Raw genomic sequence first — 26,730 nt, forward strand, 5'->3', positions numbered from 1 at the left:
ATTGGTAGCCAGTGGAGAGGGCATGGAGCTTCCTCTTGCCAATGTTGAGATTGAACTCAATGGCAAGGCGACTGATTGATGTCAGCGTGAGGAAAAAGCAAGGAGCTGGATGTTTCTTGGGCAATGATTTGATTGCCCCTGACTGTATGCCAAGACCAGAAGCCTTTATGACTTGGACAACGATAGCTGTGTTGATGTGAGCACAAGCTGCACATCAGTCTTGGGATGAGGCTAGGATCATCTCTGATTTGTAGGAACCAGGGCAAAGTAGTTTGCAAAAATCAGTAGACTCCAGGAAGGCAGTGGTCATGGAGGTCATTGCTTCTGCTCCAGAGGGAGGGGAGGAGGAGGTTCTTGATGCGGACCATTTGCTGCAGTCTAAGTCAATTTCAGAGCTGTAGGGTTTGTTAGCTGCTGGATGGCCAACGCAGAAAGATTTCTACAAGGAACAGGAGGAGTGCCCTGCGCTTGTGGGAGTTCAGAAGGAAGCCCAGGATTAGGTCTGAAAAGGAGCAGTCAGAAAACACAAACGGGACAATGACAATGTCGGTCAATGTCAGCTTTTTGACCGCGTTGGAGGCTTTTTGACCGACACAGTAGGTTTGCGGTCCAACCGCCAAATTACGATGTCGGCAGTCAGAGTGTAAACCGGCCTATCATTGTGATGAGGTTTCGACCTGCTCTCGGAGTCTTCCAGTCGCTCGGAACCGCACCGTAATCTCCTATGGACGGCATTTCCGCGGTCGAGATTACGATGTTGGTTTCTGACAGCCTTTCCGTGTCTGTCTTTCCGACACAAAAAGGCTGTCCGAAAGTGACTTTGGGGGCCCCTAGCAGGGCCCCCTTGCCTATGCAGCCTACGGTTGGTGGCTGAGGGGGTACCCAGCCCTCTGTGTAAATCCTTGCACTGTGTGGCAGGCACTATGGAGTGCCTGCCAGAGAGTGCATGGCTTCCAACACCCCCCATTTCCCTATGGGAGCTTGTGTTACAGCCGGTGTATGGCCGTAACACAAGCTCCCACAGAGAAAAGGGAGTATGCACCGAACAGCGTTCACTTGCATCGTAACCATGCGGTCAAAACGGCCGACCAGAGGTCGGTCGCTCCCGAGATGGTGACGGTCAGAGGCAACTCTGACCGACATCGTAATGAGGCCCTATATTGTCTCGGAGGATGGCTTACTTTATAGTGAACTGATAAATCCTGAGTCAGTAACTAAAAAGAGGCTAGTGGTTCCATTTGTGCACAGTAACTTTCTGTTGTCACTGGCCCATGAAGTGCCCTTAGCCGGACACTTAGGGATTAGAGAAACCCTGGATAGGTTTGAGCCTCTGTTCTACTGGCTAGGGATGTGCAGAGACACAGAGAGGTTCTGTAGTAAATGAGTGGTAAGACAGGAGGGAAGACTAAGGCATAGTTGGTGCCTCTAGCTGTTGTAGGTGTTCCATTTGAGCAGGTGGAAATAGACAGGTGTGCCACAAGGGAACCCAAGAGAGTGTTTCCATGTGAACATGTTGAAACCTTACCTTTGGAGCAACTACAAAGTGAATGTCATGGATATGGCACAGGAGGTTGAGGAAGACAGTGAGCCTCTTCCTGACTTGCTGCATAGTGACATGAAGAACAGCACTGTGGAAGGGGATTCAGTTAGCCATTGACTTAAAATCTGAGCAGCACAGAGAATGTAAAGTGGTGATGGAACTGTTTTCCAACCTCTTCTCACTGTCTAAAGGGTTAACACCTGTCTGTGTAAATGATATAAACATGAGTGACAGTCTGCTGACTTGTGGCTCTGTGTGGACTACCAAGCACTCAATAAGGTAACCAAAACTGATGCCCATCCAATCATCCAATCGAATGAGTGTGTGGATCAATTTGGTGTTGATCGATTAGGTGTTGCAAAGTACTTGACCAGTGGTTATTGAAAGATCTCTTTGGCAGCAAATGCTAAGGTAAATACTGCATTTTGTGCCCCAGAGGGGCTGTATAAGTTTAAGGTGATGCTCTCTGGGTTGCAAAATGCTCCTGCAACTTTTCAGCTCCTGGTGAACCATGTTCTTGCATGGTTGGAAGAGTTCTATGTGACATATTTGGAAGACATTGTGGTGTTCAGCAATTCATGGAAGCATCACCTGAGGCACTATTAACAAGTGTTGGCTAGGATACAGGAGGTGAAACTGACCTTCAAGGCAACTAAGTGTCAGGTGGGGTAGTCCTCTGCAGTCTACCTTGGGGATTTGGTGGTAAACAGGAAGATTTACCTGTTGGATGCCAAGATTCATTTTGTGATGAGTGGGAGGTTTCAACAGGTATTACAGGACCTTTGTGGCGTACTATGGAAATATAGTTGCCCCATTGACTGCCCAGGAAGGTAATATGGACTTCAGAGTGCCAAATACTCATCTGAAGACCAGAAGAAGGCACTATGCACTTCACCAGTACCGAAGGAACCTGACTAAAGTCAATCATTTATTGTACAGACAGATGCCTCTGACAAAGGAGTTTGAGAAGTTTTAGCTGAACTGGATGAAAAAGACTTTATTAGTAGTAGATTACTACCCAGAGAGCAGAACTGAGTAGCTATTGATAAGGCAGGCTTTGCCATAGTGTGGGCCTTGCCTATGTTACACCCATATTTGTTTGGCACTATGTTTGTGGTGCAGACAGTTCATAAGCCAATTAAATGGTTGATGAATATGAAGGGATGTCTGAAAGCCTAAAGCAGATGTTTTTGTCATAGCAATCACAAATCATACTTGTGCGCCATGACATAGGCCTGTCTCGTGGATTGTGGTCATCTTGGACCGGGAGGGAAATCAAGAGTGCTACCGTCATAGAGATGGAAGGTTACCACATTCACCACGAGTTAAGCAGCACAAGCTTGGTGACAGCATACCATGTAGTGGTCAGTAGTAGTGAACAGGTCCTTTTTACCCTGCGTCACTGGAGTGAGGCCTACAGGCTCACTCACATTTTTCAAAGTTCCACTGCTGTGTGCTTAACTCACCCTTCGCCTACACCAGGTAGATGTGGAGTGCTGCGCAGTGAAGGAGTAGTGACTCTGCACTGGTTGTATGCGTGCCTGGGAAGGGTACAGTACAGGGATAAAGCAGTGCTGTGAAGTGCATGTATAAAGTGTACGTACTGAGTGTATATAAACCTATTGGAAATACACTATATGAGAGATGTAGTGCTGTGCATTTCTCACACAATGAAAGCATGTGCTTGTTAAAATGAAAGCATGTGCTGGGTGTATATTAGGAGTGGGCAGAACTCACAGTATTTCACTCCGCAGAATTCCACGGAATTACCTAAAAAGTCAGCAAGAGTTCTGCGAGTGGCAGAATTTGGCAAGTCGTACTGCTTGCACTTATTTTTAGCGCCATTCCTTGCTTTAAAATCAGCGCTAACTGCACCACGCGGCTCGCCAGAGGGCGCTGCTTCTTTATGCCACTCGAGTAGATTTTCTACTCGAGTGGCAGCTTTCTCAATGCAAATGATGGCGACCTGCCGTGACCGCCTGTGCTGAGAAATCTCACCAGGAAGCAATCTAGTGATAGAAAATTGAACTAGGGGACTCAAATTCCTGCTCACACTGGCCAACTTAACGTTGGTGAACTGATAGAGGGGAAAACTCTGCACATTAAAAGCTGTAAGCATCTCAAACACCCTCTCTTGCACTGAACTCTCAGGTTCCAATAATAACATTACATCATCCACATATAATTTAATTTTGAACATTTGAGATAAAGGTGCCTTAGTACCTACATCTTGCCTGCTAGCCTGAGCTAAGGGCTCAATAAAATGAGTAAAAAGAACATGCGAGATAGGGCATCCCTGTCTGGTCCCTCACTGGGCTTTGGAAAAAACAGTTTTGGCTGCATTCAAAATTAAGTTTGCCTCGGCATTGACATACATTCTTTTTATAAATCCTAAATCCTGTGGTCTGAGATGAAAAGCCAAATCGCTCAAGGATACTAAAGAGCATTTCCCAGACCACAAGATCAAATGCCTTTTCAGCATCCAAAACAAAAATGGTGGCTGGGACCTGTTTAGTGACACGTATGTCAATGGCCTCAATTAAATGATTAGTGGTGGTGAAAAGCTGTCGCCCCGCAACAAACCCATTCTGGTCCTCATGTATCAGCTTAGAAGCGAGGTAATTAAGTTATCAGCGAATCGCTTCATTATAATTTTATAGTTTGTATTAAGCAGTGTCATAAGGCGATAAGAGTTAGGGTCTAAAGCATCTTTACCTTTTTTTAAAGAAGCACAGCACATTGCCCCAATCAAAAGAGAGGGGGGGATGAGCCACCTTTTAATGTAAAGTTACCCACCTCCAATAGCAAAGGGTTTAAGAGATCCTTAAACATCTTGTAAAATTCATATGGAAATCCATCTGGCTTACCCACTTTCCCCTTGGCATACTCTTCACTACTTCTTCCAATTCTTGGAGGATGAATAATTTATCTATAAAAGCTTGAACGTCTTCAGACAAAACTGGAATTAAAATATCCTTTAAAAAATAATCCAGCTCCCCTGATCTACATTGACAGCGGTGCCATAAAAATTCAAAATGTGCTCCAAAAGAGTCTACCTAATTTCCCCTTCAAAGGTAATTATAGCACCTGTTTTAGGGCACTCCCAGGTTTGCCATGGCATGAATCTTCCTGCATAATTACTCTCTTAATTAAGCTGCTGCTGGTAAGTAGAGTTATGCACGTATTTGTTTGTGTGGTATTGTACCGATGCGCTGATTTTGACTCATCCAGAGTCTTCCTGTTTTCTCTAGACCCCAAAATATGAAATTTCAGATATTCATTATTAATTCGATTTATAAGGCAGATTTGCTCTGCTTTAAAGATTTCAATCAGAATATATCTCTGGGCAATCAGAGATGCTAGCAGAGAGGCTTGTATGGCATCCTAGACCATAGTCACATAAGCTGTTTCTATATTTTTCTCCAGGGAATTCTCAATCTCAATTCTGCAAGTGCCCAGCTAATTCTCATCCTCTAAATAAACCTTTATAAAGATCCACCTCTTGGACATAGGCTTTGACTCACCCTCTCTAAACTTCCAACTCTACAGTTAAATGATCTGAAAACCATTAAGCAGCATGCTTAGCTGTTTAACCTTAAGTGCATTGCATATGGCCCACATCTGACCATTTTAAAGTGCTATAAGTGCTGAAAGTGCTGACAAATATCTTTGAACTGAATGTCATACACAATAAATACCAAACTTTTCCCCATGTGCATCCATAAAGTGCGTTATAAATCTACCACATCTAACCATAATAAAGTGCAGTAAGTGTTGTTAATACTAACAATATCTTGTCCTGAATATCATTCCTGATTGCACTCATTCAGCTCAATCTAATCCACGATTCACACCTTCTTAACCTTATTCTCAAACTTCCAGTTAATACTGCATTCCATGCACCTCCTTTTTACCTGCCATGCCCCATACCCTCAGAACCCCAATACTACTCCCTCCCACAACTCCTAACTCCCTAATATCCTTGACTCCCGCACCCTCGGTACCCTACTAGTCCATTACAATTCCCCCATAAAGTGCCCTGTCCCCGACAACAAGACCCTCCACCCTTCCACATATTGTAGGTGGGATATTTTGGCACCCAGGAAGATTTCGGCTAGCTCCCCAGTGCTCAATTTTACTTCATACTGTCTGAGGTTCCCTGAAGATAAAGGGCTAACATACATTAGATTAGTAACTTCAAGCTCTGCCCATTTTCATCAGGAAATCTCTGGCTGCCTCTACCTCTGAAAAGACCAAATATCTGCCCTCCCACAGCCCCTTATCTTTAAATTCACTTAGTATTTTCTTGAATTTCCAAAGCCGATGGGAAGTCTCAAAAGACATGTCAGGAAATATCTGAAAAGAGAAGTCTCTCTCCTCTTTTAAACATTTCATCTGAATGACCTTCCACAATATTTCTTCACGAAGCCTTAAATCCTGAAAATATACTAGTATAGTTCAAGGCCTTTTACTGTCTCCGAGTTATGTGCCAAAGGGTACTCTATGTGCTGTAGTAATTGTCAAATCTGAACCCGGTTAATCAAGTACATGAGTTGCATTCAGGTTTGCAACTGCCTCTGTCATTTTGTAATCTGGTTTTCAGTTCTCTGGAACAACTACTAAGCGCAGATTAAACCTGCAAGAGCGATTTTCTAAATCCTCAAGCTTCCAATTCAGACCACATCCTTCATGTCTGACACCCTTTTCTCAGCTGTTGTTTGACGGGAACCTAAATCTGAAATTGTGGCTTCTATAGCCTCTAGCCTCATTTCCAATATGCTCAAAAGGTCTGTTTTGGCTTTTTCAATATCCAGCTCTTTCTTAAAGAATAGATGGAGCAGATCCAGATTTTGTTTGCCTTCCGTACCTTGGAGACCTTTACAAACTGGTATATTATCCAAAACTGATACGGATGGGGTGGGTGATGGTGTTGGCTGTGGCAAACTCGCTGGCTTGGACCACAGATGCGATCGTGTCAAATCTACATTAGGGGTTGCTCCTAAACTAGCTTGCGGCATTCGGTCCACCCCAACATCCTCAGACAAAACATTCTGCAGTAGGGGAAGACTCTCTCCTTCCCCAGAGATATCCCTTTGTTCTTTATATCTTGACAGTCCTGTTTACATTTTTCAGCTTGAATGTCCTGTGCATCATGGATTTGTGGTGGCGAACATAGCGGAAGATCCTCCCTCTCCCTTTTCCAGCCTTTAGAAAAATTGGATATTGAGTCTCACTCTGTGAAACAGCCTTCCCAGTCTTGTAGTTCTCCTTTCAAGGAGAGAGATGAGGGGTCGTTCTCAATATCATACACTCCTGGGTTCTCTTTCCCGAGCCGCAAATCATTTCTTTCATCTGGCAAGTCCCCCTTCTCCATTACCTGTGAGTTTGAGTCTGTATCCATTGTGCGCACAAAGATAGGATGCATGGCCACCGTTTGCATCTGTCCTGCTGTTTCCATCTGTCACCTATAGAGGTATGTCTCGCTCCCTGCCCCTAGCTGGGTTACAATCACCGGACTCTGCTCCCCCAGAACGTGTTAAATTCGTCTCCCTGCAAGCACCAAAGTCTGTTTATCTGACTGATTTAGTTCCAGCAAGATCTGTCTTTTCATCCTGGAGAGGGGACCGGACCCGCTTGATATGGCTTTGTGTTTTTTCATGGAGGGATTCCTCTTCAACATCTCTATCACTTGATGCAAGTGAAATGGGTGCAGAAAAAAATAAATGCACACAGGTACACCTGACGCCAGATATACCTGGGAGGGGGAGGAAAAAAACCAGAGAAAGCTCAATTTAAGCCCCCAAAACAGTGGCTAGAGTCTCAGCACCCAAGCGGAAAAAAGACCAAATATTCAATTCTCTGAGAGAAAGAAAGAAAGAAAGAAAGAAAAGAAAGAAAGAAAGAAAGAAAGAAAGAAAGAAAGAAAGAAAGAAAGAAAGAAAGAAAGAAAGAAAGAAAAAAAAGAAAGAAAGAAAGAAAGAAGGAAAGAAAGAAAGAGAAAGGGCAGGTGGTATTCTTCTTTGCTCACTCACAGGTCTGGGCTGCATCATCAGGGCTTCAGCGGAAAGGCGTGACATGTGACTCATTAAACATCAATAGCAGAATAGCTGCTCTGAGCTTATAAGAAATCATATATGTTTTCCGACTATACCACGGATTCTTAATCACCCGCAACTCAGGGGTGTCTTTTATAAACCATGGCACCATCTTGTGAACTCAATTTCCTACGTTTTCGCTTGTTTTATATTCCACTACCTCAGTTTGATAGCGCGTGGAACTTGAACTGTCTGACTACAACTCTGGAGCACATTACACGTATTTGCCCAGTTCTCTTTGAATTGAGGGAAAAATATCTGAAGCCTTTGTTTATTGCCAATAAGACTCGAACAATAAAGGTAGCCGTAATGCTCTGTTTTTTAACAAAGAACTGCCAAGCAATAGGAAGAATAGCAACATGTTTAGATCTTACATATTGCCTCTTACGTCAGATTAGTTGTGAGAACGTTTGATAACACTGAGGGGCATATTCTCAAAGATTCATCGCCACATTAGCGGCACTTTTCTGCTGCTAATGCGGCAATATTATTATCGCTGTATTACCAAGCTGTCGCTAACAGCCGTTAGCAACAGTTTTTTGGCGAAAACATCCATTTAAAAGATCGTGACTTCTGTTAGCGATATTTATCGCTAATGACATGCAAGGGAGGCGTTCCCATGCAAAATCTGCCGATAACCCAACATCTCCATATTCACACGGGGATTCCTTAAGTCCAGAGGACCACAAAAATGGCTCTAACTGCAACTAGAGGCAGTTTTTAAGACCAGAAAATATCTGGTCTTAAAATGGAGATAATTATTGGGGCCTCATTTCAGCAGGTTTTGTTGGTGGACCGTGCTGCAAGCAATGTTGCAGCGCTGCCCTGCGACAAAACTACAGTGCGGGAATGCGCACCATCAATAAGATAGTGCGTATTCCTGGGCCCCAGTCATGAAAAGTGTTGCTGCGCTGTAACAAGACCGTGTTGCAACACTTCTCACTACGCCCTTCTTGCGAGAGCATTGATGCGCTGTATTCACAGGACAGCGCATCCAGGAATCCTGACTTATCTGTCTGCGCTAAAGTCACAAATTGCTGCGGTCGTGTCACAACCATGACGCAACTCCAGCAATGCATGGGGCCAGCCTATCCCTGTGGAAAATACGTCACCCTCATGCCTGCCATCAGGCAGGCAGAAGGTACTGACGCAGTGCCGTTCATGACGGGTGCCCGAATGTCGGCGCTGTTGGAGATCTATCGGTGGCGGATGCGCACTGCGGTGTCACCGTTTGGAAGCATTAGTGGAGTGTTGTTGCGGAGGGTGTGGATGAGACGTTCTTCGGTGGCCTTGATCCAACTGCGAGGGGGTGTGATGAAGGCTGTCGCATCCGGTGGGCACAGTGGGCAAGGTGAATACATGATGTTACCAATGATGGTCGGTCCAGGAGAGTCCGGTGTTGTGGCTGTAGTTGAAGTTCCTGCTTGCGGTGGTGACGTGCTTGACCATGTGTCCTGCTATGTGGCTTGTTAAGGTGACTTGCTGCTTGCGTCTGATGTAGAGGGTGGTGCCCTGGTCACTGGGGTTGTCCAGGTGGAACTAGAGTTCACCGAGTAGGATGTTGTCGGTGGATGGGAGACCCTGGAGTGTAATGAGGTCTACAACGGTATTGGAGAATGGGGGGCCATGGCCCGGGGGACCTGCACATGAGGGTGACGCAGAGGATGTTCTTGGGCTTGGTCCGTATCTGGGAGTTGAGGTGGTCCATGGTCCCCATTGGGTCATTTGAGTCCATGGTCAGTCGGAGTGTGCTTCTGTAGGTGATGGCAATGCCTCCTCCTTGATGGTAAGGGTGCTCCTTGCGGGTGATACTGCAGCCATCAGTTCGGAGCAGAGGTTGGTCCTGGCAGGCAAGGTGAAGTCCAGGGTTGATGGCGAGGAGGGTGCTGGCATCGTAGCGGTGGAGTGTCCAAGAGGAAGGCTCCTTGGTGCTGAGCATGGTCCAGGGGCAGACGGACGCAAATGGCGTAGCCTATGGGTTGCCTTTGGCACGGGAGATGACCATTACATCCCAGGCAGTACATCGTTAACAACGCAACTCCGACAAAGCGGGTGCATTTACATCGCATTTGATTACAACGCATTGTGAGGTCAGTAATGGGGTAATTTAAAGTGTTTCGTGTGGGTATGGGTTTCGGATGTAAAATATGAAATTTGGGGGGTGTTTTGGGGTAAAATATGAAAATTGGGGTGTGTTTTGGGGTAAAATATGGAATTTGGGGTGTGCATTTGGGGCAAATTAGATTTTTGGGTGTGTCATGGGAGCTCAAAAAGGAATTCCAGGGTTCACGTTGGCTTTGGGTTGCAGAGGTTAGTTTTGGGTTGCACTCACTGAAGTGGGAATAGTGATATTAATGTCTCCGCTATGCAACACCTTCTCTACTGTTGCAATGTGCCTAGTATTAATATGCATTGTTGGGATTGGTAATTGGCAACGGGACAAGGCATGCAGCCAGGGGTTGGAGGGGTGGGCATGTTCTCCATGCAGGCTGTAATGCTGCCTGCATTATGAACAGGGAAGTGTGCATGACTACTTTGGGCAGCCTGAGTGGGCCGACCAAACAGTAATGGTGCACTTGAGTGGGCATGCCAATCCGCCCAAGCCTTGCCCCGTGCTTAGAGTAGTCCTACCCACCCTCCCACCCGCAAAGGAAACATAGCACGGTTACATCAGTAAGTTATCATCATGTGATGATTGTTCCTCCTCTGGACTGCTTGAAAGCAGTGAGGTGACACTCTTCCACCATAGTGGATGAGCCACCACTGGGGGTGCATCCTATACGTGTGCTAGTCCTGGGCGACTCGACCCCCAGGCGTCCTGCGCTACGCGTCCCACCTTCTCCTTACCTGGACATTGACACTGTGGCGCAATCCGCTGCAGTCTCTCCAACTCTGTGACTCAGCCAGCAGGAGCCTCAGCCAGGTGGGATTTCACAAGCCCGGGTACAGCAGTCACCGCCAAGTCCGCTGGTGAACCTCCCGATGCAGTTGATGCAGCAGGGCCTCCTTAGGCGTGAAGTTGCAGCGCTCCTGCAACAGAAGTTTGGCGCAGCTCAGGCGCCTCACCCTCCACAGCATCCGACCAGCCAACATCATCCGGCCTATGATGCAGAGAGGCGCCACCCACCGTTGGTAATCCCCTCCTTGCACCCCGGTGTAGTGGTGGATCGTAGTATGCGATGCAGACTTCCCTACGTTTGGGCGCAGAAGCGCCTCTACTATTAACAGCTCCAAGGTGCACAAGGCGGTCTTCTTACACAGGTCAGCAACGTGTCTCCATGCGACCTGCTAGACTTCACCACCAGGTACGGGCATTCGTCGCGCCTCAAGTCTAGCGCCACGGCTCATCGACTCCATGGCTCCTCCGCATCCCACTCCAGGCTCCAGACACAGGGCCAGCGAGGCATCCAGGCTCCAGACGCAGGTCCAGCAAGGCATCCAGGCTCCAGATGTAGGTCCAGCGAGGCATCCAGGCTCCAGACGCAGGTCCAGCGAGGCATCCTGTCTCTCATCCTGGTCATCCTGGATGTTGGGTGGCTTGCAGGGGTTGTTGATGTGTGCTACACTTTTCTCAGGCTGCCCCATTCTGCATCTTCTTGGCTTGTATACCTATTTTCTACTAGATGTTGACTGATAGGCTTTTTTTTGCATTAGAGACAAAAAACTCACGTTGGGCTGGCTTACATAAAATTTTTTGCCGCTAATGGGCCTATCGGTAATTTTCCCCCGCTAACGCCCGATTTCCCATCACCTTCACGCTGATGTTAGCGGGAGCTTTCACCACCATTCCCTGAAACTATGCCTGTTAGCGACGTGTTGTGAATACGCCATAAACACGGCGATAATTTCACGCAATACATGGATATAAGAAAACGCACGCTAACTGAGGTTAGTGGTAGTTTTTGCCGATTGTTGAGAATATCCCCTCAACTTTGAAATTTCAAATTGCTGTCTTCTCTTATTTAACTCCTTGTGTTAGATGGGTGTTGGTTAAATTATTATCTGCTTTTATCATTTTTAATTATTTATTGTACAGTTGTTTTATTACTTCTAATATTTTAAACTTATTTATTATAATAAGCTGCTTTTTGTTCAGTATGTATCATGTTTGTATACTTTTGTCTTTGCAAGCATTGCTTAATTCAGTCCCACTCTCCTGATCGCAATGAGTTACAGCCTGTTCCAGCCCATAGATTCTGCCTTGTCCTTTGCAACTTTATGTTATTGTCTTGTGTATTTAAGACCCCTCCTGCAAAATTACATCATACTTGCCAAGAACAAGCTCTCCTTGATAATTCATTTAGCCCCTATCACTGCTGAGCCCCCGACAGATACACTTGGGTATCTTTCTCTCAGTGACCTCCTTAGCTGTAGACTGGCTGAATTTATGATGGCATCACCGGGCTTTCAGCTGGTAACCTGGGGGCATATTTACAAGGGCATTGTGCCACCAGAGCGTCACATTTTAGGATGATCCGGTGGCGTAATGCCCGCTCCATATGCTCAAAGTTGCCCTAAGCCACTTTGCTTGGCTTAACAACGCATTGTAAATACTGTTCCTTTTCACACAGGTATCTGCATGAAAGGGGCATTCAATGGGTGTTGCAGTGGGCGTTCCACCACATGGAATTTTCAAGTATTTGTAAATCTGAGGCAGCACCAAAAACTAATGCCACTGAATAGCAGGCATTAGATTGGTGCAACAAAGAGAAATATATTTATTTCTCCTTGTTTTAGCTCTTTCTATGTGTGCTGGATGCAGAACATATAAATGGAGCAAATCGCTTTTAAAGATTTTTTATGTGCAGGAAGGTGCCTCTTCCTGCACATAAACAATCAACCCTGCAACACAGGCACCCTCAGACCATGGCAGAAGGGTGACTGAGTTGAAGGGAATCATTCCTGTAATGCAGGCACCCTTGCACCATGGCACAAGGGTGTCTGTGTTGGCGCTAGGCTGCTTTTTTTTAGCACTAGGGAAAACACAGGGGCGTGGCATGTTCCTGTAAAAATGAAGCAACCCTGATTTTTTGAAATGGAGCAGTGCAGCTCAGCTAAATTGCTTTCAATGCCACGCTGCACCATTTCTTTGTAAATATACTCTGAGGTTTGAACAAGGCTCAACACCGCAAAACGTGCTGCTGAAACCAATAAGCCTCTCACTGGATGTATTTTGTCAGAGTGCACTCACCTGTTTCCCTACAGCCAGTTTCATGAGGTTCTGTCCCTCCAACACCGAGGTAGGTCTGTGCTGCTCCTCATGTACGACAAATTCATTCCAGAAAGTGAGATCTGGTCCATCGCTTATCTCTCACTTCCCTTCTGTTTTCCTACAGGCAAGGAGTAGGGACATTTTCCCAGCTGTGTAGGGATTCAGGGACTGCAGGTGCCTTTACTGGATTTGAACATCCAAAACCTGACACCTGCCAATGAGATTGCCTGTGCCACTTGTTATAAAAACATCTGTTAGGCTCTGCACGAGAGTCAACTTTCAGTGCAAAAAAGCTTTTCCGAGGGAAAGTTAATTGTCACAGCAGTTTGCACCACTTTCTGTCACACCAATGCAAACCTTTAGTAAATATTGTCCATAGTTGGATTTTATCCATGTATAACAAATACTTGCAGAACTTTCTAACTACCAGAAACATTATTTTGATTTTTTCATGGGCAATATTCTCAGTATACGCATATTGCCATATTTATATTTTTGCGCATGGGATTGGTAAAAATTTTTGGGGTGCATTTGTTCAACTTCCGCTCTCTTCGTCCCATCCAGGTTGTGAGCTCTGGTTTTCTGTTCTATGCTCCTCACTATCCTTATTTTTATGTGCATTCTTTTGTTGAAAAAGATGGACAATATGCTTTGTTTTTGTTGCTGGTATTTATTATGTTAGTTTTAATTCACCTATCTCAATATACCTGATGCCTGTAATCCACAACACACACTTCAAAACCCACTTGCTAATCCTTATCACTATCCAAGACTCTTAAAAACACCACCTCACAATTCTAAGATCTACCTAAAATTAAACACTGCATAGCTATATTTCACCTTCAGCCGTGCTCGATCACTTTCACCATCAAATGCTCCAAGTTCTGCAAATCCAAAAAGCTCCTGCCTTCCTATCACAGGAAACCATAGCATAACCATGCAAGTGATTACATTTCCCTGAAATACTTTAATTTCCTTGTATGCAGAGAATGATACCCTTCTGGGGCTGCTTAACCTCATGCTCCTTTTCATTGTGCCAGTCATCCCCCTCTTCTGGATCTACCCTAAGACTCATGACATCCATCAAGTACAGGGCATGGCGAGCACCCTATTCCAATCCAAAATCATTTTAAATGACCATATCACTCCTTAACTTACTTTATCCACTGGAATGCCTCAAGGATTGACCAACATTGTGCTTTATTTATATAGCACAAGCCTGAGAAGAAACCAATGGAGCACTGCACAATAGGCGGGTTAAAGGCAGGACAACTAGAAGATGCTTACAAATGGCAGGGTTGACTTTTTGGCATCCTTGTAGGTCTTTATAGGTTGAACAATCAAAGAGAATACTTCTGGAGAAGATTTCCTTTGAAGACAATGATCCCTAGCTTCTTCTTGAATTGTAGAAGTGAAGGTGTTTGTCAGATATACAATTGGATGCAGGTCCAGATCCTCTTTGCATAGCAAGAGAGGGCCTCTCTTCTGCCATTCATGCATTTCTTGTGAAAAAGCCTGGATGCTCCCCACCACAGACCTTTCTCTTTTTTGCTAGCTTTGATTGTATATTGGAGGGTCCCAATAATTAAAAATGCTTATAGGAGCCACATTGTTTCATCTACTTGTAGCCATTCGCCTGCATCATTATTTTCAAATATATGCCTAAACACATGAGGGCTTTTCACAAAGGTAACTTACACTTGTGAGTAATTTACACATATAATTTACTCTGACACTTTTGAGTTCATATACCACTTAAGGTTCTTCCTAAAATCCGAGTGCAAAATGACTCAGTATACGGTGACAGGTCTCCATCCCTTGAAAAAGGAAAATACATTTAAATTACTTTTTTAAAATTAATTCTATACATCATTTAAGTAAATATTAATACATAATAACACATGTTTTTACTTTATGTGGGAATGTGTTTTTTATTTCATCATTAGCAAAATAATTATAATTTAATTTAATAGAATTAAATTAAATTAATCCTTAATTCAAATTTAAGGTTACGGTGGTATTTTTTTCTGCATTCCTACACTTAAGATAAATATATAACATTATTTTACATTAATCTGAAACATAACATATTTTTTACTAACTTTTTCGAAGTTTAATAACTTTTTACATGTTCCCAATCTAAAAAACTGAAAAAGTAATAATTTCCTTCATTTGTTTAAAGCATCCCAAAATATAATATCATGAGGAAAGCATTGATCAGAACCCAGACATAGAGGACATGTTCAAACAATTCTCCTTGAGCCTTTCCACCCTCTTCCCCACATTGCTGTAGTCAACAGAAACCATTGTCTTATTTCCTTTGTTTGCACGTTGGCTTAGTAATGTTGAGGTTTTCTCGTTTAGTAAGTCATATGTTTCTTTATTTCACAGGTTACTCTAGGAACTTTCCTGTCGCATTAGTATTTTAATTTTCAATCCCAAGTTCATTACAGTTGACCTCCATTTCGTGGTTGTTTATTCCGAAATTGACAAGAATTGTCCTATGTTTCTTCACCACAACATCTGATCTTCTTCATTTAAATAGCATTACATAATATGTCTTAAAGTACTGTTTTGGACATTCAAAGTACATTGTGGTGCCGATTCCGATCCGTTAAAAAAAATTCCCGTACGACTCGTATCTGTATTTTTTTACATACAAATCGTACAAGTCCCGTACAAACGGCCAAGTACGATTCGTACATGGAAAATACATACAAATGACCTCGGGAAAAGTCTACAACACGTCCCCGGACAGTTTTACGTACGATTCGTAAAACTGAAGTCCGAGCGCACAAGTACGATCCGTACCGGCGTTCCGAATAATCATTTGTATGTAAAGCGTCCCGTACGGCACGAACTGTGTACCACCCCTACCCCGGGTACACCTGGGCGAGGGGTACGAGTCGTACGGACCCCCCAAGCCTCCCACCCCACCCCCGCATGTACGGTGCGTATCCCACCCCCATATGTACGGTGTGTGCCCCACCCCTGTATGTACGGCGCGTACCCCACCCCCGTATGTACGGTGCGTACCCCCATCCCCACCCCCGTATGTACGGCGCGTACCCCACCCCCGTATGAACGGCACGTACCCCACCCCGTATGTACGGTGCGTACCCCACCCCGTAGCGCTGGGGGTACGGTGCATACATGCGGGGGTGGGGTGTGCACCATACATACGGGGTGGGGTACGCGCCGTACATACAGGGGTGGGGTACGCGCCATACATATGGGGGTGGGGATGGGGGTACGTGCCGTACATACGGGGGTGGGGATGGGGGTACGCACCGTACATACAGGGGTGTGGTATGCGCCGTACATGCGGCGTGGGGTACGCGCCATACATACGGGGGTGGGGGTATGGTGCATACATGCGGGGGGGGCTGAGGGTACGGTGCGGACGTGTAGGGATGGGGGTACGGTGCATACATGCGGGGGGGGCTGCGGTTATGGTGCAGATGTGTAGGGATGGGGGTACGGTGCGTACCGGGCCCCCTTTTCCTTGTGCATCGCGGCGTACTTAGTTTTTCCGGCACTTTTTGGCTCCCGTAAAAATATTCCCGTGCGAAGTGCTGTGGGTACGAATCGTACTTGCTGGTCCGTAAAACCCTGCCTGACTCCGTGCGAATGTCGTGTACGCGCTGTCCCTGATCGGACTTGTATGTATTTTTTAGTCGCACGGTGTTTTTTACGATTCGTACGGAAATGGTATTTCTGTACGAATCGTACTTGCTGGTTTGTAAGGTGCATTCCCCGGGTACGAGTTGTACGGAGAAAACGCTCCGTACGACGATTCGTACCCGGGTTTTACAGGATCGGAATCGGCACCTGTGTATACTACAGAATACTAAAATGATACTTATATGTAATACTTGTTGCAGCTCCAAACGAGCCTTTTGGTAAACGTAACCACTTTTCCCAAAAATAATTTGCATCTGTTGGAGATTTAGAACATATTGGCAGTGATACATTTACTGTAATAGAGGAATAAAATCAAAATGTTCTCATAATAGGTTAGCAAGTAAATTTCTGTAAATGGGTGTGCAATTGCAGAATTCACTTTAAACAAGACTCCTGCTATCATTTTAGCTCTAGTTAATATTAAATCTACATGTCTTCTAAATGGCTAATTATATGTAATAGTCACACCCAGTGATAGCTTAATACAATTTCTAATTCCAATGTGATAGCTTGTAATTTTCATTTTAATTGGTTTCTTATTTGTCCATTTTCAAATATCATTGCCTTCGTCTTTTTAATAGGGATCTTTAAAAAGTTAGATTTACACTTTATACTTTAATTATCCAAGGCATGCTTCAAATCGTTTGGTGTTAAATAAATCCGAATTTCTTCCTCTGCTTGAAAAAGTCTTTTGGGCATCTGCTGTACATGTTTTAAAAAAAAGTAGAGGTGCTAATTTACTACCCTGTTTTAAACCATTATGGAGTCATTATTATCTTGAATGGTACTCCACTTCATCTCACTTGTGACCATGAATCAGTATAAAGTTTTGGCTGAGAGGCAGTGCTAGCTTTTTATGGGTTTGTAAAATGTTTTTTTGTGTGTTCTTGCTTCTGCATGAAAGAGGAGTCAGCAACTGAGGGACTAAGTGGGGTGGGGGGAAGCGTGAGTGGAACTCAACTGGCATCCAAGATGGCAGCTTAGTCCCAGAGCTCCTAAGGCTGAGGAAATGATCACCTTGCAAAAATGCAACTGCATGGGTGAAAACACACTGCCAAAGCCCAATAAGCACTCATCCATTCCCACGGTCCAGAATATTGCCACTGCTGGCCCGTGGAGCAGCAAAATAAGTTCTCTGGAGATCTGGCCAACAGTGCAATCCAGAGCTGTCAACATGGCAGCCGACACTCGCCGGGGTCCGTCACTTGAGAGCCACTAAGCATGACTTTACAGATGGCCGGTGGGAGACGAACATCACTCATGGCTGCAAGAGTACTTGCTGTAACTGAAACAGTATTGTGCTCACCGGGAAATGATCGGCAGATTCATGAATTTCAGGGAAGAGACTTTATTTGTGAACCGACATGACAAAAAAAAGAGCTCCATTACAGAGGTTGAGAATAGATGCTTCATTCCACCCAGACTTAGTTTACACTCACCATGCATGAGGTCAGAAGAGCATTCACACCTGTGAAGAAAAAACTTCAGCAGCTGGAGATCCCCTATGCAATGCTGTATCCCGCAAGTCTATGGGTCACTCACAAATGAAAACCAAAGATTTTCACAGAACCGCAACAGGGTGCTGTGTTCATTAAGTCTCTTAGGGAGCATCACAGCCAACCAACAGCTGCCAGCAACAACCACTTTCATCACTATTGGGGGATAAGAGCCCTTAAAAGGGAGACAGGGCAAGACATATTGGCAAATAGCAACATTATCACCTGGAGCAGATAAAAATATAGGGCACAGAGTAAGGGTGATACTAGACGAAGCAGGCAGCTAGAAGATAACACGAGCTGTTGGACACAGCAGCGTGGCGTGGGGCGTCACAACTGCAGCATGATATCAAAATATGCTCATCAACTTTTAAGAATGACAAAAGGCTATGATCCATGGCATGATAGCCAACTGCCTCCAATGGTAAAACCCTGGTTGTATTAAGGTTAAGTAGTCATTACTGCACTTAACATTGAAGGAAAGTTGAATGGGAAGGTAGAGAGTGAGGTATCACTGGCTATGTTGAAGGGCTGGTATGAGAGGAGGGAGGGCTTTGTATTGTTTAAAGGTACCCTTCTTTCATGAGAAATTGGACATTGGCACTGTGATCTATCGACTCTACCTAATAACTATCATTGTATACACCAGTCCATGCACTAAGACACATCTTAAGGAAATATTGGATTAGGCTGCAAATAAATGGCTCCCCTTTTTGTGATCACCACCATTTGTTTTAATTGATGCTGTTGGTTTTTGGACTCTGTAAACTGTTATCTTGCTAGCCAGGACTCTGCTATGATCAGACTCCTAAAAATGTGTCAAATTGGTTCAAAGCCCTGATTGGCACATTTAACTTATGTAGGAGTCCCTAGTATATAGTACCCAGTGTATCTAGGGCCTGTACATTCAATGTATCTTCTGGACTACAGCACCTATTATTTAGCCAATGCCATCCCCTTGGCTGAACATTTAGGGCAGACCAAGACCTAGGACAAGTTGTTCAACAACTGTTACTGGCTCCCTTTGTCTGAGACGTTGGAGGTGTTCTGTTGCTCCTGCACCACATGTCAAGCCAATTGCAAGACAGGAGGGCAACATAAGGCTCCCTTAATTCCACTGTCTGTGGTTGGTGTGCCATTTGAGATAGTTGGGATTGACTGCTTCAAGAAATAGGTACATTTTAGTGGTGGTGGGCCATAAACAAGGTATCCTGAAGAAACACATGTGAGGACAGTGACTGCACCCTCAGTTGCCAGGGCCCTGCTAGGTGTCTTCAACATGGTAGATTTCCCCAAACAGGCAATATCCGACAGGGGCACACACTTCATGTCTGCATATTTGAAGGGTATGTGGGATGAGTGTGAGGTGACTTTCATGTACACCAACCCATAACATCCGCCAAAAAATGGTCTTGTGGAGAGATTCAACAAGACCTTAAAATGCAGGATTATGGGGTTGTCTGAGAAAGTCTATAAGACTTGGGATGGCCTACTCCCATGCCTTTTATTTGCCTAGAGGGAGGTACCAGAAAAGGGAGTGGGCTTCAGCCTCTTAGAATTTTTGTATGAGCACCCTGTTAGAGGTCATTGAAGTCTAGTCCAAGAAGGAAGGGAGAAACCTCTGATGGAACCCAAAAATGATGTATTAGACTATGTGCTAGGCCTGTGCTCTTACATGGCAGAGTTGATGAAGAAGGCCAACCAAAAGCAACAAGCCAGCCAGGAGCTTGAAAAGCACAGGTATGATCAAAACGCTTCCTTGGTAGAATACCAGCCTGGTCAAAAGTACGGGTGGAGAGCCTCTGGCTCCCAGGGACCTCCAGGACAAGTGTCCAGGGCCCACCATGGTCCTGGAAAACATGGAGGAGGTCACCTTCTTGGTGGGTTTTTGGCACCTCATGGCACCCCTACATGATGGCCCGTATCAACTGGTTAAAACCACAGTTTTACAAGGCAGACATTGAATATGCTCATGGTGTTTGATTGATGAAGATTGTGGAAGAGGAGGAGAGTGAGCCTCTCCCAGACCTCTTATCCAATAATACCAAGGATGGCTCAGCGACGTGAGTAGCCATTTCTCCCACACTGTCTGAACAGCAGCAGAAGGACTGTCAGCAGTTACTGGAACAGTTTGCTTGACTGTTTTCCCTGATGCCTGGCCATTCCCAGTGGTGCGTACATGACATAGTCACTGGTGACAGTCTACCTGTCAAAAGCAAAATCTATAGGCAGTCAGACAAGCATTCAGACAGATATTGCCAAAATGTTGAACCTGGGGTAATTAACCATCCTGCAGTCCCTGGGCCAGCTCAGTGGTGCTGTTGCCTAAGGTCAACCCGCAAGGCAGGACCCCAAAACTCAGGCTCTGCATGGACTACAGAGGACTCAATGCTGCCACCAAGACTGATGCACACCCCATTCCTAAAGCTGCTGAGGTCATTGACAACTAGGGCCTGCCAAGTGCCTCAGTACTTTTGATCTCACTTCTGGGTGCTTGCAGATTGCTCTAACTGAGGGAGCAAAGGAGAGAGCAGTATTTTCTGTTCCTCAGAGCCACTTTCTGCTTAACATGATGCCCTTTGGCCTGAAGAATGGCCCAGCCACCTTAAAAAGGCTAATGAAAAATATACTGTCTGGGTTGGAGACCATTAGTACAGCATATCTTGATGATATATCACCTTTAGCACTAACTGTCATGACTACCTGACCTCAGGGAAGTGATGTAGTCCCTGCAACAAGCAGTGCTAACTGTCAAGGCCAACAAGTGTATGAGCCGGCATACAAGCATCCCAGGACCAGTCTCACCCTTGTTATGGGTTCTTCAGCTGGGTATAGCTCGGTTCAAGTGGATCAGTGAGCCCGGGACCCACGTCTTGGCATACCCGGCGCTCTTAGGGCATCATATGCAAAAACAACAAGGTGATGGATGGAATGCTTCATTAATCTCAGCCATTGACAATCACTTGGTTCCACATCCCAAACCATCCTTTTTCGTCCACCATGCCACCTCAGTTTGGACACAGTCATATGCAAATCATTCTTGAACCTGCTCCAAATGGGAACTGTCCAGCCCAAACTTCCATGCCAGATCCTCTCTGAACCGGAACACAAGCAACACAGGACCAGTTTCTCCCTTATTATGGGCTCTTCAGCCAAGTATAGCTTGTTTCCAGTAGCACAGTGAGCCCAGGACCCACTCTGGCTATACCCAATGCACGTAGAGCATCATATGCAAAAATAACAAGGTGATGGATGGAATGCTTGAATGAATCTCAGCCAGTGCCAGTGGCAATCGCTCGGGACTGCATCCCAATCCATAATTTTTCACTCACCATGCCACCTCAGTGTGTACACAGCCATATACAAATCAGTCTTGACCCTGTTCCTCATGGGAACAGTTCAGCCCAAACTGCCAGCCTAGGTCCTCTTTGACCCGGAATACAAGCTACCAAGGAGCGGTTTCACCCTAGTGTATGGTTTAGGGGTGTTTGTTTATGGACCCTAATAAGGAACTGTATTACCTATGTGCACAGGCTAACTTTGCATGCTATTGGATCAAACCACAGATCTACATGACTATCAAGGCATAGAAAAAAATGTAGCAGATCCCACCTCACTTTCTCTTTCCTTGTCTTTCTACTTTGTTTGTTTTTCCCTCTCTTGCTCTAGGTAAATAACTGAAGCAGAAAAATAAGTGCCCAGCTCAAATTAAGGACTGGGCACTCCCCTTTCCAAAGAAACATGGGAATACTGCTTCTCACAGACAGGAGAACTATCACCTAAGTGTAGAATACTATTGATACACTACAGATGCCTCCATAAAATATACTACACTCATGGTGCACAAATGGAATCTGAGAGAGGACTATCGTCGTGAAGGATTTGGGAAAGTGTGTGCTTGGACATGCCCCAGAATCTTTGAGTACTGGAAGCTGCAAATGCGCAGATTACAGGATATAATAGACTCCCCATGCAGATGTCTCCAATTTTTTGCAGTTATATATAGTGAGAACTCTATCCGAAGGTATAGGAGGGATTTACGTGAGGCATTAGTTAAATTTCACAAGGACATATTCATTTTTTGTAGGAACAGGGAAATTAAGTGATTTGCCTAGAATCAAAGGATGTTGACTTGATACCGAGGCTCAAAACCGCTGCCCCAGTTCCAAAGTCGGCAGCTCTGGTTGTTATGCCACACCCTCGCTCCAGTGATTGCACTTCTTGGCTGGGTCAAAACAATACCTCACTCTAAAAGTAGGTTCCCCGCCCTGACATTACTCCTGGCAAAAAGGTTACTTGCAAAGCACAGGGGCTGTGGCACTGCCCTCCTATAAAGAGGTGGTTGTCTGAATTAACAATCGACTTATACTCAAAGTCTCTCGTCCTAAAGACACTTGGGGGCTCATTTACAAGCTAATTGCGCCACTGGTGTAACACTATTTTAGCCTGCCTATATTCACAAGGCCAGTTAAAGTCATCCTGCGTGGCTTTACCTGGCTTTGTAAATATGGCCCCCTTTCACGCATTACTGTACAAGAAAGGGGAGTTCCATGGGTATTGCTGTGGGTGCTCCCACTCAACATCCATGGAACCTGATGCATTCCCAGATTTACAAGGTGTTGTAAACCTGGGAATGCGTCAATTTCCTATGCCTCCGCAGTGGAGGCATAAGGGGCCTCAATGAGGAGAAATACCTTTATTTCTCCTACCTTTATTTCTCCTTGTTTTTCCTTTTTCTTTTCCTTTTTGTTTTTCTTTTCCTTTTTCTATGTGTGCTGCATTCTGCAGCACACATATGAAGAGGAAAACACCTCTCATGATTGTTTTTTCTTGCACAATTACGATCACACCTACAATGCAGATACCATTGCACCATGGCTCAAGGGTGCCTGCTTTTGTGCATGGCAGCCCATTGTGCACCAGCACAGTAGAAAAGGACAGGACTGCCCCTTATCTTGTAGATACAGCACATTCCTGCCCTGTTGTTTACGCACGACAGCACAGCAGTAAAGCTTGCTGCGCTGCTGTGCATCAAAATATTGTAAATGAGGCCCTTGGTCTTGGTTCATGCTTTATTTACTTTTAAGTTCGCACCAGCTGTTAAACGGTGGGTGGGGGAGGAGAGGGGATGATCTGGTTAATGAAGGGGCTTATTTACAAGCCACTTGCGCCGCCGGTGCGTCACTTTTTCCCATATTAAAAGTGATGCACCAGCGGTGCAAAGGGCTTGTAAATAAGCTCCAAAGTGTAAAGGGCACAGTTTGGATTGTCGACATAGTGATTACTGGTATACTTATATGGCATGATGGTACAAGTTCAGAATTGTTACCTTTTGAGTCTGTTTTAAGCAACTTTGGAATAAAGGAAAAGATCAATAAAAAGATCCTTCACCTAGTGAAAAAGGTACTTTTCCTTATTTTCTTTATATATACTTTAATAATTGAAATTTTTACAGCGGGAACAGAAAGATAAAGTACATACATATGAGGATACCACCAGTTACAACCCATTACATTGAAATATGCGGGCTGGCAGTCTGCATTGTAACATTACTACAATCTCAGATTTAAAAAAGTCACTTGCTGCACAATCAATCAATCAATCAATCAATCAATCAATCAATCAAGTGACTTGTAAAGAATGACTACTCACCTGTAAGGGTCTCAAGGCCAGGGGGAGAGGGGGATGGGTGAGGGAGGGGGATGGCTGCTGGTCAGTCGGAGGAGCTCTGTTTCAGTCGAAGAGCCAGGTCTTGAGGTCGTTCCTGAATTGAGGCAGTGACTGTGGTTGCCTGAGGTGACGTCTGCGGCAGTGATTTGTCCGGTTCTGTGGTTGCTTCGGAAGCCAGATTAGGAAAGGTCCAGGATATGGTTTGCTTCAATGAACTCAGAAAGTTGGGCATCGATGGCCTTCTCGGTGGCCTTGGCTGGGAGGGGAGAAGAGAGATGGGTTTGAAGTTCTTGAGGTCCGTCGGGTCAGCAGAGGCTTTCTTCAACAAGGGGTTGATCTCAGCGTGTTTCCAGTCTTCTAGGAAGGTGTAATTGATGGAGCAGTTGATGGTGGGACAGAGTTCGGGGGGATGGTGGTGCTTGTTCTGTTGAAGAAGGTATGTGGGCAGGGGTCCAAAGGGTGCTCCGGAGTGGATGCTCTTTATGGTTTTGAGAGTGTCACATGAGGTGAGGGGAGACCAGCTGAGTGGAGTCCAATCAGTGGCAGTTCTGTTGAGCACAGAAACATGTTCACAAGTCGATCATAATGATATGTTAGAGTGCTTATTGGCCATGACTGATTTGCTTCAGGGTGCTTGTAACTTTAGTAGTGCTCCACCATGGAAAGATTTTTGTAAAATCTTTCATAAACAGCATCATCTTGTTACAAATTCCTAACCTTCGCTCTCTACTAGTGGGTTTAAATATTAATATTTCCTCCCGCAGACTTCAGGACGATATCCGGACACGGCTCCTTCAAGACAACACTATGATCGACAATCGAATCAATCGAATAAATACACCACTCTACGAACGACTCAATACTGGACTAGAGCTTAACACACCAACAGGCGGCTCTTTGAGTCTGAGGCTTCATCACTATCGACCTCTCATATTCATCACCTTTTCTTATGATGCCCGCCATACGGCATCGCTAGGCTGTTTCTAAAGAATGTACACCAAGCATACTTGAAATAAAGCTACACAAAGATTTCCATCAATGACTTTTCGATTGCTTGTCAACTTGTATACGCTGTATCACTTTACCTGTTACTCGTTCGTGTTGCCTCTCATCCACTCTCTATATAATATATTGAGTTTAGCAGGATAAAAGATTGATAGAGGCAATCATGGGTCAGGTTTTTGACATGGATGTCACTGAGCAGGTAACATGCTTATGCGTTATGTTACAGGCTGAAGGAGGGCTAAACAACTCTGATTCTTTGTAGCAGGGGTGTCCAACGTAGCTCCATAAGGGTTCTATTCATGTAAGATTTTCAACATTTTCTCTTAGTATAAGTCTGATATTGTAAAGGTAAATGGAACTTATATAGTCGGTGTTCATTCTAAACAACTTGGCCCAGATTTACTAATGCTTTGCGCTGGGTTAAAGTCACTTTTCTGACACAAATCCAGCACAAAGTGTTATGCTGGGATTTCCTATTCAACTCAGAATTTGCATTGAATAGTATCCAAAAGTAGTGCAAAGTTTAACTATATTGTACTTTGCATTACTTTACGTCAAGGGGACGTTCCATGGTTTGTGTATTGGCCTTTTCATGCAACCATCCTCGAGTTCTGACGCAAATCTCTATCTGCAATCATTATTTTAATTTTCCCTCATTTTTTCAACTTTGCAGGTGGGCCTCATTGGGCAGCACACATGCTTATTGGGAAAAGCCCTAAAGCACAGTGTTCAACAGGTGGTTGGCAGTAGTACCTGGACTGCATGGAAGAGGTTGGCTGCTTCCAACCCCCTGAATGCAGCAACCCCATGCTGCTCATGGCCATTGTCAATGCACAGCAAGGGTTTGGCCAAACAGTCTGGTCTGTGACCAGGCCATAGGGCCAAACCACCGGAAGGGAGCCAACCCCACGATGCGCGTGACCTTTGGCCATGCGCAGCAATAGGTTGTCGTAGAGCTGCCACCAACCCTGTGGCCTGCCCCCCCACAGGTAGCCAACCCTCCCATTGCTCATAGCCTTTGTGATGGTGTCTCCAGGGCCTCTCAGAGGCTCAAGTAGGGGGGCCACCTGCCCCCTCCCCAAAATAAAAACAGGCATCATTACCCCCCGAGCCCTAGCCCATCCCAAGGGATTTTTTTTAAACAAGCGCAGAGCCCTCATTTTTTATTTTTTATTTTTGCCACAGATTAACAAAACCTCTGCAGCAAAATTAAAGAAAAGGTTTTTGGTCCCAGGCCTAGGAGACAATCCTACCCTGCTCCAGAGGTCTGTTTTTATGCTTTTTGTTAGGACTAAGATGGCTGCCACTGCTTCCTGGTGGATGTGGTGGCAGTCAATAAGATGTCATAAGGAGATCTGTTGGATCCGCGGATACCTCGTGGTGTGACATAAACAATTTTTTTACCAAATTCTTCCAAAACTACTGTACAAATTTACACTGAAACATGAAAGACACTCTTTTTGGTCAAGATCTAGCTTTCTGCCACATTTGGCTGTGTCTAAAGTTCCAATGAAATAGAAATCAAACACAGCTAATATTATGTAGAGCTCTTTCATTCTCGATACCGGTGGATTTTGCGATATTTCGGAGGCACGGGCTCAGCGATAGTTGCAATATTTGGTTAACTGTTTAAGGTATTTAATGGGAGCCTTGAAGCTACTGCATCTATTTTTGTATCTAACATCATCCACCACTCAATTTTCCTATTACGTCATTGCTCAACACATTTTGGTGGGATAGCATTAAAATGGATTTCATCTTTTTAGTCGGGCTGCCACCAAGTAATATTACTGCTTCCTGGTAGATCAGTTTATCGCTCCTGAATATCGGCTGCCACTGTCCCTTTTGATTAGTAAGTGCATAGAATACAACATTGCAGGTCATAATAGCACCACCCTCAAACTAATGGGATTACCGAGAGGGATAACAGGACACATATGCTTGTGATGTCCCGGCAGCCTCGGGCTGCTTTTTGCCTGATTCTGGCTAAGAGTGTAAAACTATGACATGCACCTCCACATATGAAGA

Source organism: Triturus cristatus, chromosome 9 (assembly GCF_964204655.1).
Source record: "Triturus cristatus chromosome 9, aTriCri1.1, whole genome shotgun sequence".
Taxonomy (NCBI): domain Eukaryota; kingdom Metazoa; phylum Chordata; class Amphibia; order Caudata; family Salamandridae; genus Triturus; species Triturus cristatus.